Source organism: Anabrus simplex, chromosome 7 (assembly GCF_040414725.1).
Source record: "Anabrus simplex isolate iqAnaSimp1 chromosome 7, ASM4041472v1, whole genome shotgun sequence".
In the NCBI taxonomy this organism is placed as follows: domain Eukaryota; kingdom Metazoa; phylum Arthropoda; class Insecta; order Orthoptera; family Tettigoniidae; genus Anabrus; species Anabrus simplex.
Window position 1 is genome coordinate 186788498 of NC_090271.1, and position 16154 is coordinate 186804651.

A 16154-nucleotide genomic window follows, 5' to 3' on the forward strand; every position below is an offset into this window, starting at 1 on the left:
GATCCTACCTCTACCACCTCAAGGGCAGTGTCCTGGAGCTTCAGACTCTTGGTCGGGTGATACAACTGGGGAGTATGACCAGTACCTCGCCCAGGCGGCCTCACCTGCTATGATGAACAGAGGCCTTGTAGGGGGATGGGAAGATTGGATGGGACAGGCAAGGAAGAGGGAAGGAAGCGGCCGTGGCCTTAAGTTAGGTACCATCCCGGCATTTGCCTGGAGGAGAAGTGGGAAACCACGGAAAACCACTTCAAGGATGGCTGAGGTGGGAATCGAACCCACCTCTACTCAGTTGACCTCCCGAGGCTGAGTGGACCCCGTTCCAGCCCTCGTACCACTTTTCAAATTTCGTGGCAGAGCCGGGAATCGAACCCGGACCTCCGGGGGTGGCAGCTAATCACGCTAACCACTACACCACAGAGGCGGCTCAGCAGGAATCAATAAAATAAAACCTCCTTCTTCTTTTCCTACCGTTGTTCCCACACGTGTCGGGTCGTGGGTGTGAACTGCGGCGCACATGTTGATTTGGCCCTGTTTTACGGCCGGATGCCATTCCTGCCGCCAACCGTATATGGAGGGATGTAATCACTATTGCGTGTTTCTGTGGTGATTGGTAGTGTAGTGTGTTGTGTGAATATGAAAGGACAAGTGTTGGGACGGACACAAACACCCAATCCTCGGGCCAGAAGAATTAATCAGAAGCGATTAAAATCCCCAACCCGGCCAGGAATCCAACCCTGGACCCTCTGAACCGAAGGCCATTACGCTGACCATTCAGCCAACGAGTCGGACCAATAAAATAAAACCTATTAAACATTATGTTTATATATTTTGACAATATACTGCATAATATCTACATGTTGTTATTAAATTACATTACCGAGCTCGATAGCCGCAGCCCCTTAAGTGCGGCCAGTATCCAGTAATCGGGAGATAGTGGGTTCGAGCCCCACTGTCGGCAGCCCTGAAGATGGTTTTCCGTGGTTTCCCATTTTCACACCAGGCAAATGCCGGGGTTGTACCTTAATTAAGGCCACGGCCGTTTCCTTCCACTTCCTAGGCCTTTACTATCCCATCGTCGCCATAAGACCTATCTGTGTCGGTGCGACGTAAAGGTAACAGCGAAAGTATTAAATTTATATTACTTATTCATAGGCTTTACATTTTGAGGGAGCCCAAATTTTTATTTAGTCAGGCGGGCCTGTATCACATTGGTTACGCCCCTGGCTAATGTACCTTGGAGACTGGACTCCGAACACATCGGCAGCATAATTATTTCAAGTAATTCACAACAGAGAAAGTACAGCCAAGATGGTTGCTGACATCCGGAACGGATATGGACTGGAAGAAGGAGAGAAAATCATTCGGAAAAGTTTTCCACTCTTGGTATTGGGTCGACACACCACTATGGCTGTCAGTTGTTTTTATTGTAACACATGGCCTCTGTGGATCTGGATAATGTAGTTATGTGACGTATATTTACTCCTACAGTAGCTTTACTATGTCTGTTATTTACACGATATGTTATTACTAAAAATAGACCACAGAGGATATATTCTTGTGGGTATTTACTTCCGATGTAGACAATTGATTAATGGGAACAGTAAATTATGTGCCTCTTGGAGGAGTGTAGTTCTGCCAGTGATTATACTCACTTTTTGGATCATGCAGTAGATTTATTCCTGAACATCTAGTTTCACATTTTAGTGGGATTGATAATGAAGGTTAAAGTGAGTATATTCTGCGTAAGAAACTGAATAATTCCTTCCAAAAGCTAACTGCCTCACGCATTTGGCCAAGTTGAATTAGCTACGTGCATCACATGGAGTCCCACAACATTTTAGTGTCCTTGACATATTTTGTAAATAAAATTAATTTGCTTCATCTCATTACCCTGCAATATTAAATGCAATAAAAATAACATGGCCAAAACACGAAGTTTACGAAATGTGTGCTGGTAGTCAAGGTGTTACAGATGTATGGCGGTCATCCCTAACAGTATTTCGTGTGCGTATTTACTGGAATAATAATCACTGAAATCTCCTAAATGAGGCCTTTACACATGTGTTACAACTTCTGTACGCATCCGATGATTTTTCGTATTCATTTTTTGTCTCTTAATTATCTCATATTTCTCCCTTGTCGAAGTTTCGTAATTTAATATCATAAAAAATACTTGCCAAGGCTATTTTCTTCAATTTCAGTTAGACTTATCCCGAAAGAGGTGAAAGAATGATGATCAGCTATACGTATCATGATAGTCTGAACACTTGTACATGTTGGTCGCGTACGCACGTGTGACCGTTCTCGGGAACGAAACCAGTGTTTAGAAATCAGTGCGTGCTAAGAATAGATCAATTAAGCTTGTGTCGTTCATGCTAATAAGATTTGTGTAGGAAGAGAGATGAATGAACCTTTTACTCTCATTCTAATGTCACATCGTCTTTGTTACGCAGCCACCTGAATTGTGTGTCTTAATTCCTCCTTTATGCACACAAAATGTGTTTCTTTTCCCTCGAAAACTGTCTACAATCTTCAATAGAACAACTAAGATGTCGGTGACAGAACAGAAGCATTCTTACATAATGTAACAGTAGATGATCTCAGTGGTGAAATCGAGTACTCTTTGGCCTTCTCTTCCAAGATTACAAGTTCTATCCCCTGAAGTTTTTAGCATTTGGAAGTGTATAAATGTGACCACGCCGATATTTTGCTTCCAGCACGTTAGCGAACTCCTACAGGGCTGAATTCTGACACACCAGCTTCTATTAATATCTGTAGCATTTTATGGATCCTTGATTAACAGCCAGTCCCGTGGTAGGTAGGCCTATGGTTTGTCTGCCTAAAATGAAAATTTCAGTGTATAAATGTGGATTAAGTGATGGTATAATAACTCATACCCAAGGTCAAAATGCCCAAAATAATATCAGACATTCGTCCAATAACATCGCTCAACGCCGATTATAAGGTATTTATGAAAATTCTTGCAGGTCGTATAATGCTTTTCATGGTAAGAGTCATCAAACAAGGTCAAACCTGTGGTATTCTAACTAGAAAAATAACACTCAATTTTCTCCTCTTGTGCAAAATAATCAATATTTTCGCTCATCTGCAGACTTTGCACAGCTTGCCACTTCATGATCACAACATTCTCATTGTTAAACTAATTTATAATAAATTACTAGAGAAGCATGATCATCTACCAACACATTATGGTGAAATACCACAATTACAATTGGTCTAAAACTGGACAACTTTCCAAATATCCTGCATCCCTTAGAACGGAAAGTAGCTAGTTATAAGGTTACAAACGAGTTACTTCCGACAGAAGAAAATAAATTCCGCCGCAGGATGACACAACGTCGCTGTGTAAGAAATGCTCGGTAATTGATATTCACGTTCATAGACTGACTAGTTGTGAAGCCGTCAAGGATATTTGGCAGTGGCTCAGAGTAGCGTTCAACAGATTGACGGGATCTATGAACCCGAATGACGTGTTTCACCCTCCGCGTGGCATTGCCCCATAGATTAGCACTGGGAGCACTCTACACCAGGGTCTTGACGGGTTCTTTTATTGTTGTGGGGCTATTTCATAGGATCACAGGACTTTGTATGTGCCTCAGCTAGCTAATATGTTCCGGTGAATAAAAATCGCGTCAACGGTGGAAAATTGGATTCGGAATCCTATCGGGCGGCTTATTATCAAATTCCTATATTAATGTTTTTAAGCCAATCGCTGTTGTGTTTGCATCACCTTTTTTCATAATTTATGATATGCTTATCATAATCGAGACCTTGTCTTGAATTAAAATTGATTATACCAAATATAATCTTGGGATTTGAATTAATTTCATAAGTAAGGCCATAAATATCCATTTTATAATGAAAGATGGAGATAATCTGGATCGGATTATATTTATTAATTTAAATGATCCTACTAGTTAAGACGAAACCAAAGTATATCCCTGATTTTAAATATTACCGAAAAAACAAATTGGTAATGACATAAAACGGCTGTCGTAATTGAATTAATTCATACCCGATTCAACATAATGCAGTGATTTCAAATTGATCATTCCTCATTTATAATAACTATTTGAAATTCCGAACCTAAATCTATATTTATTCATTAACGTGCCTAAACCTGAAAAATTACCATCATGACCGTGTTCTTTCTTTTATTCCACAAGTTTTAGGTATTCTTATTCCTTCAGTTTTGATTTAATGTCAGATTTTCAATAGGAGAATCTCGTTCTTGTCAAATTCAGCTGATAATAATGTCTTTTTATATGTGATGCCTAACCTAATTATAATAAATAATCGTCACCACTTTAACTAACTCGTACGTCCTGATGAGGTTCGCCTCAACGCGGCAATAATTACACGTCCACCCTCGCGCATACCTTCGAGGATCATGTTACCTTAATGCTAATGCATAAAATAAATAATCAAAGATAATATACATAAGGACAAGAATATATACATTTAAATGTTAATAAAACCACATACGACATCTCTACTACATCTACTAAACTACCATGTCCATGAAGTAAACATCTAACTTATTAATATCACGTCATATATCCTCGAAGCTGTACGCGTGGTAAGCTTTATGCACGCCTCAAACACGTCGCCGTCATACCGATTAAAAACCCTAATGATTGACATAAATTTTGAATATGACACCCGAAACGTAACGATAATCGATAGGACAATTGTGACCGACATCTCATCGCAATTAATAATTATCTGCCTTACCATCTTAGCCTACACTTACATATCAACATTACAATCCCAGCATTCACTCATGTAAGAGCATTATAACCTTAACATCATGTTATACTAGGGCATTACAATTTCAGCATTTGCTTATATTTGCTTTATCTATCTTCACACTGGCATAACGCAATTAAATAATACGTTCTATGTGGCGATATCAAGATAAATCTTCATTGTCACCTCCCATCTTATTAAATAATCCACACAGCACAGCACTTTTCATTATTTCAACCACTAAATTTTATGTGAGCTAACCCACACATCGGTGGCACATCACGATATCATCCCCACGTTTTATTATTCATTATCATAATAACTATTACCACCACATGCACTTAATACACTTGAATTATTCATCAACACAATGACCACCATCATCGCAAGTACTTAATATATCTGACACTCACACCATCATCATTATCATTATTATTATTATCTCACGTTGATTCACACTAGTGTCATTACTCACAACATTACTACATTTGTGTCACCTGCAATACCAAGGTTAGCTTCGCGATAAATATGCTGATTCTATGTTGATGTTGTTACATATGTATACATAGGCTCATGTTTTCCAGTAATTACGGCACTACAACATAATATAAGCGATGTCGGAGTCATCCACTAACAAAACCATTCATTCTCTCGCATGGTATCGTATCATTTCGAATGCCGAGTCGCCAAACGCATATGAGAATTCCTATATACCAAATAACATAATATCACGCCGCTCGAGGTGTAATTACTATTACGTTTTGGCGAACTACTTCAGGACATGTACTATATATACACTATTACCTACATTAAATAAACTAGTAACTAAAATAAAATACAGATGAATGTTGCATCAAATAAAGTGCACACAGTAAAAAGACATCATTATAATGGAAAGCAGTTACTGACTTGAATGGCCAGGGTTATATGAATCACTGGCTTAGGTTATCCATCCCGGTAACCACCCCATCGTTTCAGCTGGACCTACTTGTACATAATTTAGAACTCCATATTCTCCTTTGATTTAGTACGTCCTTTTAGACTCGTGCAGATTACACCTGAAAAAGGTTAATATTAGTTCTTTGACAACACACAGAGCCACTAGTAAATCAATTACGCATTTACTTCTAATTATACGAAGTTATTTACGATACGGACAATCTCTATTATATATCGTACTGCTCCTTCTGTAATGGCTTGGCCTTTATACAATCATAAGCGTATCACCGTAATTGTAGGCCAGGTGCATTTGCTTAACTGCATATATATCCCTATTAACTTCCTTTGCATACAATTTCTAATTTTTACGTATCATTTCCATACTACCATCACATTGACATTAACAATGAACAAGAATACTTTTAACGTTTTACACAAGTCATAGAATAACAAAATTAGATACTAAATGTGGAACTCTATCTTAGGTGTTTACATATATCTACTGACATCTAGATGTCGCTACCGTTCTTATTAACAAATATCGATATTTTATACTCCGTAACATTACCCTATGTGTTCAATCTTTGGTTTCGTCTTGTTTTCATACATTCTACATTTTACATTTGGCTTAATTCTAACAATATTTACACATATATACACATTTTTTCCGCTTAGAGATGAAAGTAAAGTCCTTTCTTCACAATCACTCCATTGCGTATTCGATATTTATAAACCAGTCCTCGCCTAAACTGCTCCGGCGCCATGTTTCTGGACCTCGTGCTAGTTAGTTTTGTTCGCGCTGTAGCATATGTCACACATGAAAACGGCACTGTGTGTCGTGCAGTATTGACTTTCGACATCAGCAGACGTTATCATAGACATTCACTCACTTGGCTTAGTATGGGGTATCTCTTTTACATTCGAGCCAACGACGAGGAATTCCTGAGTTCCTTCAGAAGCTACCTAAAAGAATGTAAGCGGAAAATAGCAAGATGTGGTACTCTCGCCGCCAGTCCATTCATAAAATAACTCCAAATTATACTGTGATATTTTCAGTGTTGTAGTCTCAGCTGTGTCTTGACTTTACGTCCGGCTCCATGGCTAAATGGTTAGCGTGCTGGCCTTTGGTCACAGGGGTCCCGGGTTCGATTCCCGGCAGGGTCGGGAATTTTGACCTTAAATGGTTAATTTCACTGGCACGGGGGCTGGGTGCATGTGACGTCTTCAACATCATTTCATCCTCATCACGACGCGCAGGTCGACTACGGGAGTCAAGTCAAAAGACCTGCATCTGGCGAGCCAAACTTGTCCTCGGACACTCCCGGCACTAAAAGCCATACGCCATTTCTATTTCATTCTTGGCTTTACAAAGACATCTCGTGTGCGTTATAGTTGTGCTTGAAAGCGATGCGAGTGTCAAGCGACATGCAGTGTTACAGTGCAGATCGAGGCTAATGAAAAGTAATATTACATAGACTGTGTTCTTCAGTGAATCGCATGTATTATGTTGAGTAAGGTAAGGGGTAAAAGGATAAACCTAAGTACAGTACACTGAGGTGCAAGAAAAATGCTAAAGATTGATAGATAACGATAGAAATTTTCTTTTCCAATGTATTATGTCCCTTCTTAAGTGCTTATGTATATAATGTAAATTAATGTGTAAGCGTATAAGAAAAATCATGAAGTGCTAAAAAAAAGCTCGATTCAATTCTGCTCGGATGGTGGAGCGCTGCACAGCAAGTGAGGAAGGAGGAGACAGACGGAGGCAGCGAGACAGGCGTTCGGGAATAGATAGAGATAGCACTACTGCTCAAAATCGAGGAGTGAGGGTCTGCACTCTGGACAACCTAGCGAGGTCGTCTTTTGCACCTTGCACCGCGCAGTATATCTGTGCATACACACTGAGAGGCCCTGACTTAGATTCCCGACCAGTATCTGAGGGCTGGTTCGAGGTACGCTCAGCCTACGTGATTGCAATTGATGAGCTATCTCACGGTGAGGTAGCAGCTCAGAGCTAGAAAGCCAAGAATAACGGCCGATAGGATCCATTTGCTGATCACACGATACCTTGTAATCCGCAGGCCTTCGGACTGAGCAGTGGGCGCTTGGTAGTCCAAGGCCCATCAAGGCTATAGCACTATGATGGGGAGGGGGGTATTATTATTATTTTTGATATAGCCAATACTAACGGAGTAAGATGACATTTCCTGTGTTTTTACTATTTTGTATTTCTATGCCACTGTATACAAGTCAAATAATATATCATCTTAATTACTGTATCTCAAGTAAGGAATTTAGAGAGATTCTGTACAGCCGCTTCCCCGGAATATCGCAGTAGACAAACAAATGAAGGAAAGAACATTGAAGTGATCTTACTTTCGATCTTTGGATATCTATTCCGAGATAATGAAATGAAATGGCGTACGGCTTTTTATGCCGGGAGTGTCCGAGGACAAGTTCGGCTCGCCAGATGCAGGTCTTTCGATTTGACACCCGTAGGCGACCTGCGCGTCATGATGATGATGATGATGAAATGATGATGAAGACGACACATACACCCAGCCCCCGAGCCAGAGAAATTAACCAATTAAGGTTAAAATTCCCGACCCTGCCGGGAATCGAACCCGGGACCCCTGTGGCCAAAGGCCAGCGCGCTAACCATTTAGCCATGGAGCTGGACATTCCGAGATAAAAAGGATGTATGAGACCAGACTTTGAAGTGTAGCCCCAAAGGCAAATTTATAACATGATATGTTTGAAGTTTATCTTTTAATCTGGCTTCTCTGTTGAATGGTCAACACCGAGCTCTTCGGTTCAGAGGGTCATGAGTTCGATTTCCGGTCGAGTCGAGGATTTTAATTGCTTGTATTTAATTCCTCTGATTCGGGGATTGTGTGTTATTGTTCGTCCCCACGCACTTCTATTTATACAAACACGATATACCACACTATCAACCACCACAGAAACATGCAATATTGAATAAATCCCTCCATTTAGCGTCGACGTCAAGAAGGGCATCCAGCCGTAAAACATACCCAAGTCCTCATATGCGACACAGTTCGTACTCGCGACCTCACCAGGATGCGGGAAAAAACAGTGGAAGGAGAAGGTTAAAGTTTGTCTTTTCATCTCTTCGAAACTCCTGCGTTAGAAGAACGAATATCTGCGACACACGCGTTAGTTCACGAAACTGTATGTTCTCGAAATAATATTGGAATGGCTGATGTATATACAGTAACAACAAGCCTGGGGTAATTATTACTTTTGTGTATTTCTGCTGAAGAACACTACAGCGGCAGGAATATCGATTGCGAGCACAGGTAGACAGCTACTTTGAAGGGAACTGGCTTGTTAAATAGACATTGCGAAACCTTTACAGTGGTGAACTAGATTCAAAATTGGATTCGCCCGGAAGTGATTAAAAACTTCACGGTATACAAGTATAGTATAAGCCGACGGGGATGGAAGCTTTGAACCGACCTATAGCCAAAGCAATTATTTCCCCACCTCTTCTCTTTTCACTACCTCGATATTCATTCTTCTTGTAACTCTACAAGGCGTACTTCGACGTCTTACCTTCCTTTCAAAAGCATGACTTGTGGAAATGAACATACGAGTTATATAAAGACGCATTATTAAAATCATAAATAAAATGAAAAAAATATTTTGAGATGGGTTCTCGAGCACTTAAGAACTGTACGTTATTTATATATAGAAATCTATGCCAAGTAAACTGATATTATAAAGAGAGAAATTTTGTGTGGTCCGCCTCTGTGGTGTAGTGATTAGCGTGATTATCTGCCACCCCCGGAGGCCCGGGTTCGATTCCCGGCTCTGCCACGAAATTTGAAAAGTGGTATGAGGGCTGGAACGGGGTCCACTCAGCCTCGGGAGGTCAACTGAGTAGAGGTGGGTTCGATTTCCACCTCAGCCATCCTGGAAGTGGTTTTCCGTGGTTTCCCACTTCTCCTCAAGACGAATGCCGGGATGGTACCTAACATAAGGCCACGGCCGCTTCCTTCCCTCTTCCTTGCCTATCCCTTCCAATCTTCCCATCCCTCCACAAGGCCCCTGTTCAGCATAGGAGGTGAGGCCGCCTGGGAGAGGTACTGGTCATTCTCCCCAGTTGTATCCCCGACCAAGAGTCTGAAGCTCCAGGACACTGCCCTTGAGGCGGTAGAGGAGGGATCCCTCGCTGTGTTCGAGGGAAAAGCCGACCCTGGAGGGTAAACAGATGATGATGATGACGATGATGATGATGAGAAATTTTGTGTTAGTGGGTATATGGAAGCTAATCTCGAAACAATTTCGGTAATTCTTTCGCCATGAGAAAGCTGATTTATTCCAGATTATTATAAGCCAAAGTAACTATTCCAGCTTCTCAGTGTGACGGGCATGTAATTAGAAATCTAGTAGAAAGAACTGTACATCCTGGACCCATAAAAGTGAATACGCTAGTCACTCACATTAAAGAATGGAACCCTCGAAGTGTACATAGAAGTCAGTTTGCTACAGAAAATAATCGATATGCATATGCATGGCAGTTTTACAGAGGAAGAAAAATGTTTTTTTTTCTAAGATTTTGGCCATGCATTATCCAATATAGACTTAAATAATGGGAAAACTCTTGGCATTAAAAACAAAAGGAGTATACAGGATTTAACACTTCGCTATACAAAGATTATATGCGATTTTTCGTTGCCAGAAAATCGCTTTTATTACGCCTTGAAGGAAAATTATTAGCATCCTTTCGAGGGCGCTCGAAAGTTCTGCGTGAAGTAGGAAAAGTTGTAGATAAAATGCATGGACCAATATTGAAAAAATCTCTTAGGTACTCTTAAAATAAACTACACACTAAGTAATATAATTTAGTGAATCTATAATATATGCTGCAATATCTATTTTCGCTTTAGGAAGTGTTAAAGAAAGCACACGCGCTTCTTGTACAGCAGATTGAGGTCGCTTGTGAGATGAGACGGAAGGATCGCCTTACTTGCACGGTGACGAAGGTACAGAGTTAGGAAGGACAAGGTCTGATCTTCCTCGAATTTCTTCGAGTCTGGTTGAGGGATTGTTATACACGGTACTTATCTCTTCCACCAGCTACGCCCTACTGACAAGCTTTACTTACTATTCGTAGGCAGCACTGGAAAGCTGCTGATAAACGCTAGTCTAAATTTCAACTTTAGCTTCGAATATATGAAAGTGATACGTATGAACGAAGAAACACTATCCCTCGTTTATCCAGTACCTGTGATGATTAATATGAAAATATGACGTATAGGCTCCGTTAGTGTAAGTACACTGACTTAGCAAATGTCATGGGATAGTCACCTAATAGCGTGTGGGGCCTCCTCTGGCCCTGCGAACTGCAGTGAGTCGACAATTCCCTGGTAGTCCTCTGGACGCAGCTGACACCAAAATCGTTTGCAGAGAGGCCACCAATGCTGGTCTGTTCGTGGGTGCGGGATCCATGGCACGGAGCCTGCGTTCCAGGACATCCCAGATATGCTTGATAGGGTTCATATCGGGGCTCCTGGGTGGCCATGGCAGTCGTTGGATCTCCGCTGCATGTTCCTGGAACCATTCCCGGGCGACGTGGGAGCGATGTGGCGGCGCGTTATCATCTTGAAACACCGCAGAACCGTCTGGGCGCTAGAAGGCCAAAAATGGGTGGAGATGGTCTCCGAGCAGCTCAACATACCGCGTACCATTCCAAGTCTCTTTTAGAACAACTAGGGGCCCATTTCATACCAGGAAAATGCACCCCAGACCATAACAGAGACACCAGCGCCCTGGACCACACCTTCGTGGCAGGCGGGATCCATCGCTTCATGTGGTCTGCGCTATATACGGTGCCTCCCATCGGATGGTGCAGTTGAAATCGTGATTCGTCCGACCATATCACGTTACGCCATTGTTCCAGTGTCCATCCCTGGTGACTGGCGACAAATGCACGTCGTTGTGCTCGATGACGTTGGGTTAACAGTGACACCCGTGTGCGGCGCCGGCTCCCATACCCCATAGAACCCATGTTCCTACGGATTGTCCAGTCGCCGGTCACGGTCATCGAGAGTGGATGGACGGCCGGTCGTTCGTCTTTTGTGGACGGTGACACCCGCATTCAATCATTCACGATACACCCTGGAGACGGTTGACCGTGTGAAGCCGAATTCCCGCACCACTTCCGAAATCGCACTTCGCATCCGTCGAGCACAGACTACCATACCCCGTTCGAACGGTGTCTGCTCACAACGACGTTCCATGTTACAACTGTCGCATGCACAACCACTGCTCACAAGGTCTCCTGTACAACTGCCGCTGGCACAGGGGGCATGTGGTGCGCAGACAACACACCTGCGCATCAGTGCTCCGCTATCCAATGACATTTGCTTAGTCAGTGTATTTCAGTAGGCTTAACAGCCTTATATGATACCCCCTCTGGACAGGGGCATAGAATACGTACAGTTACGTAATGCGGTTGTATTTATAATATTAAGCTTGTAGTAAGTCATTTTACCAATCAGTCTGATGTAAAATAATCATAATAATAACGCCCCGCTAACTACTTCTGACCGGGCGAGTTGGTCGTGCCCTTAAGGGCGCGCAGCTGTGAGCTTGCATCCGGGAGATAGTGGGTCCTTTTGCTTGCCAGTAAATTTACTGACACAAGGCTGACGTATTTGAGCACCTTCAAATATCACCGGACTGAGAGAACGTCAATAAAAACGGACGGACTATGTACAGGTTTCATGAAGCTAATACGTTCAGGGTTGGAACAGAGCAAATTTTGGATAAGGGAGGACACACAGACAAAATTACAAGTAAGTTTAAGCAATTTCAAACTTAACTAGAGAGATCGTGATTGCCAATCCTTACTGCCAGTTTTAGAACCTGCCAAGTGGGGGTCAGAAGGCCAGCGCCTCAACCGTCTGAACGACTCAGCCCGACAATCTGGTGTAAATCCTCGAGTTATGTTATTGGAAATACTTAAGTTGTATGTGAATTGTATGTGATTGCCTTGTTATTGTCATGCTAAAGGCCTACCCCATTTAGAGGAATATTTTAATTCTAAATGTAGGCCTATTTATGACTGACTGCGTTGTAATTAAGTTGCGTTACTTCTTATTCTTCTTCTGATTCTTCCGTTTTTCCCATGCTTTGTGAGGTCGTGCAGGTGCGAACTGTGTAGCGGATGTGGATTGTCCCTATTTTACGACCGGATGCCCTTCTTGACGCCAACCCCACATGCAGGGATGTAATTACTGTTTCTGTGGTGGTTGATAGTGTGGTGTGTTGTCTGAATATGAAGAGGGGAGTGTTGGGACAGACATAAATACCCCCTGTTCCCGGCCACCTTTACCTCCAGACATTAATCTGGTGCTCACTTCTGATGTAGGCTGGTGAGTCGCAGGGCCATGTGCCGCATCGTGTAAGTGGAAATATCGTTTCTAAAATGTTCGACTTCCTGACGGGGAATCAAATCCACGTCCTTCCGGGTGAACTGAGCACGCATTTACTGCCTCGGCTAAGTAACCCCTTACCTTTTACCATGGCGCCAATCTCTGCAATACCGATGAAGACTCGGTAACCGAGTTTGAGGTCGACAGTTCGAAGCTCTTGTGTAGTTAAATGCTCGATGTGATGCTCTTGTTCTGTTTGTGAAAGTTTACTGACAAACTATGGACTTCACTCCCACCACCTCATACGAAGTGTTGTCAAATTTTGACAGTAACTAAATCACGCATTTCTGGACATCGGTTCCCCTCTTGAAATATCCTTGCCGTCCCACATTCAAAAGTGTTGTCGGTGTAGTTTTTAATCACCCTATATAAGTGAAGACGAACTTAAATCCTGTTCCATTTTTCTTTTCCAATTGTTGTTTGATATTGAGGCAAGTTGTCCTTTGTCGAAACGTTTATTGAAAGATACCGCACACGTGGAGAGCCTCACAGTGGCTCGGAATGAATCCCTCGGGTCTCCTAACGGGGAGTTCTTGATTCACCTCATTGGGAGCCAGTTATCATTCAGGTCGCATTGCGCTGCGGTGGTTTGGAAAGAAGAGAAATAAGACTTGTTGAAAAAAGTTCTTGAAACTCTCATTTGTTGACATATTTCTTGAGTGTTTTATGGCTCGGCTCCTGACGAGATGAGAACAAATTGCCTCCCGCTGGGAGACTACAGCACAGCATGACTGGGATTTCAACTCCTCCCAGTGCCACAGGGGTACTGACAAGTCCAGAGAAATGATGATAAATAGTTTCTTTATTGTTGTAAGGTGTCATGTTGTTACTCAACTACTCGTGTGTTTCTGCATTTCTGAAGAAAGAAACATTGTTTTATGACATTCTTCTGTCTTGCGAATGTTGAGAGTATGTTCCAAGTTCATAAAGTTGATACACCTTCATTATATGGAGACTGTTATGCCTTCCTACGATCTGTTGAAAGCCTCCGTGAATTAACAAAGCATATCAGCAGTCATGTATATGCAAGTATAGTCGGAGTCAACTAAAGTCCTATTGATGTTATATAAATGTTACGTTACCCGCCAGGTTCAGGACGATAATAATAATAATAATAATAATAATAATAATAATAATAATAATAATAATAATAATGTTATTTGTTTTACGTCCCACTAACTACTCTTTTACGGTTTTCGGAGACGCCGAGGTGCTGGAATTTAGTCCCGCAGGAATTATTTTACGTGCCAGTAAATCTACCGACACGAGGCTGACGTATTTGAGCACCTTCAAATACCACCGGACTAAGCCAGGATCGAACCTGCCAAGTTGGGGCCAGAAGGCCAGCGCCTTAACCGTCTGAGCCACTTAGCCCGGCAGGTTCAGGACGTGAACTGCGATTGAGAGTGGGTGTGGGTGGAAATAGGGGAAGTTCTCACATGGGGAAGGATATTGTTCAGTTGATAGCCAGTATAACATCGAAGGGGCTGCTTAGGACTTGAGTTGACGCCGACTTTAGCTCTGTGGCCCGTCTAGTTTAATACCTCTTACCTTTAAATCATTAGAAGCAGAGTTTCTTTTTACGTTGCACCGACCCAGATAGGTCTTATGGCGACGATGAGATAGGGAAGAGGTAGGGATGGGAAGGAAGCGACTTTGGCCTTAATAAATGTACAGCCCCAGCATTTGCCTGGTGTGAAAACGGGAAACTACGGAAAACCGTCTTCAGGGCTGCCGACAGTGGGGTTCCAGCCCACGATCTCCCGAATGCAAGCTGATAGCTATGTGACCCATACCGCGCACCTACTTACTCGGTAGAAACTGAGTTTAAATATTGTCACTTGGATCTTCCTCTGCTTCTCTTGGTCTCCATGACCGAGTATATTATTCTCTTAGGTAACATACTCTCTTCCCTTTGCATCACGTGGCGTCACCACCAAAGGTAACTTACAAGTGAACTTCATCCGTCATGCTCATTTCTAACGTAGTCATTATCTCCTCATTTCAAATAACGTCTTCCCATTGTTCCCACATGTTTGTTCCACCGAATGGTTTGTGGATTAAGTTACTTGTATACGTTCAAGTTTATGAACCATCGGCAACGGGTGAATGCCGTAGTGAGTGCTCGTGAGAGTCGATATACCAGTTAGTATGGAGTAGGAGTGGGCATCTTGGAGATTGAGTTGTGGCCCTCCTTGTGCTCAGACGACTAGGCTTATCAAATCAACCGGCCGTAACTAAACAGCGAGAGAAAAAAATAGCACTGGGACTATGTGTAAGTACGACTAGCGTCGTTCTTCACAAATATTTAGCGAACGCGCTCAGAATGCTTTTAGGATAATAAATTTTCCTCTTAAAATAACAGCCGTTACTAATATTACTCCAAAATCCACTACAGCACAGCTCAGTTTTAGAACTTTTCACTCACGAGTTCATAAGACTATTAAACCAAGAACATTGGGATTAAATTTAAAACTCCCCGTCTAGAATTTTCTTACCCACTCATTCAAAATTTACTAGTACGATTTTTACTTTCTAATGTTTCGTCAAACGGTACTGGTTAAACATAGAAAATACGAAATCTAATAACATCACTTTTTTTTGGTTATTTGTTTTACGTCGCACCGACACGGATAGGTCTTTTGGCGACGATGAGGGAGGAAGGGGCTAGGAGTGGAAGGAAGCGGCCGTGGCCTTAATTAAGGTACAACCCCAGAATTTGCCTGGTGTGAAAATGGGAAACCACGGAAAACCATCTGCAGGGCTGCCGACATTTAGTTGAGTTGAAATCATTATGAGCCATCCTTGATAATGTGTAGTTTTAGAACATTATCAAGGATACGGATAGAAAAGAACATCTCATTTTAAATATTTTTTTAAAAAATCTTCCGAATCATAGACTTAAGGATGCTGAATATTTAATATGTTTCCTTTACATTGATAATAAATTATTTAATAAGGAAAGTGAGATCTGTTACT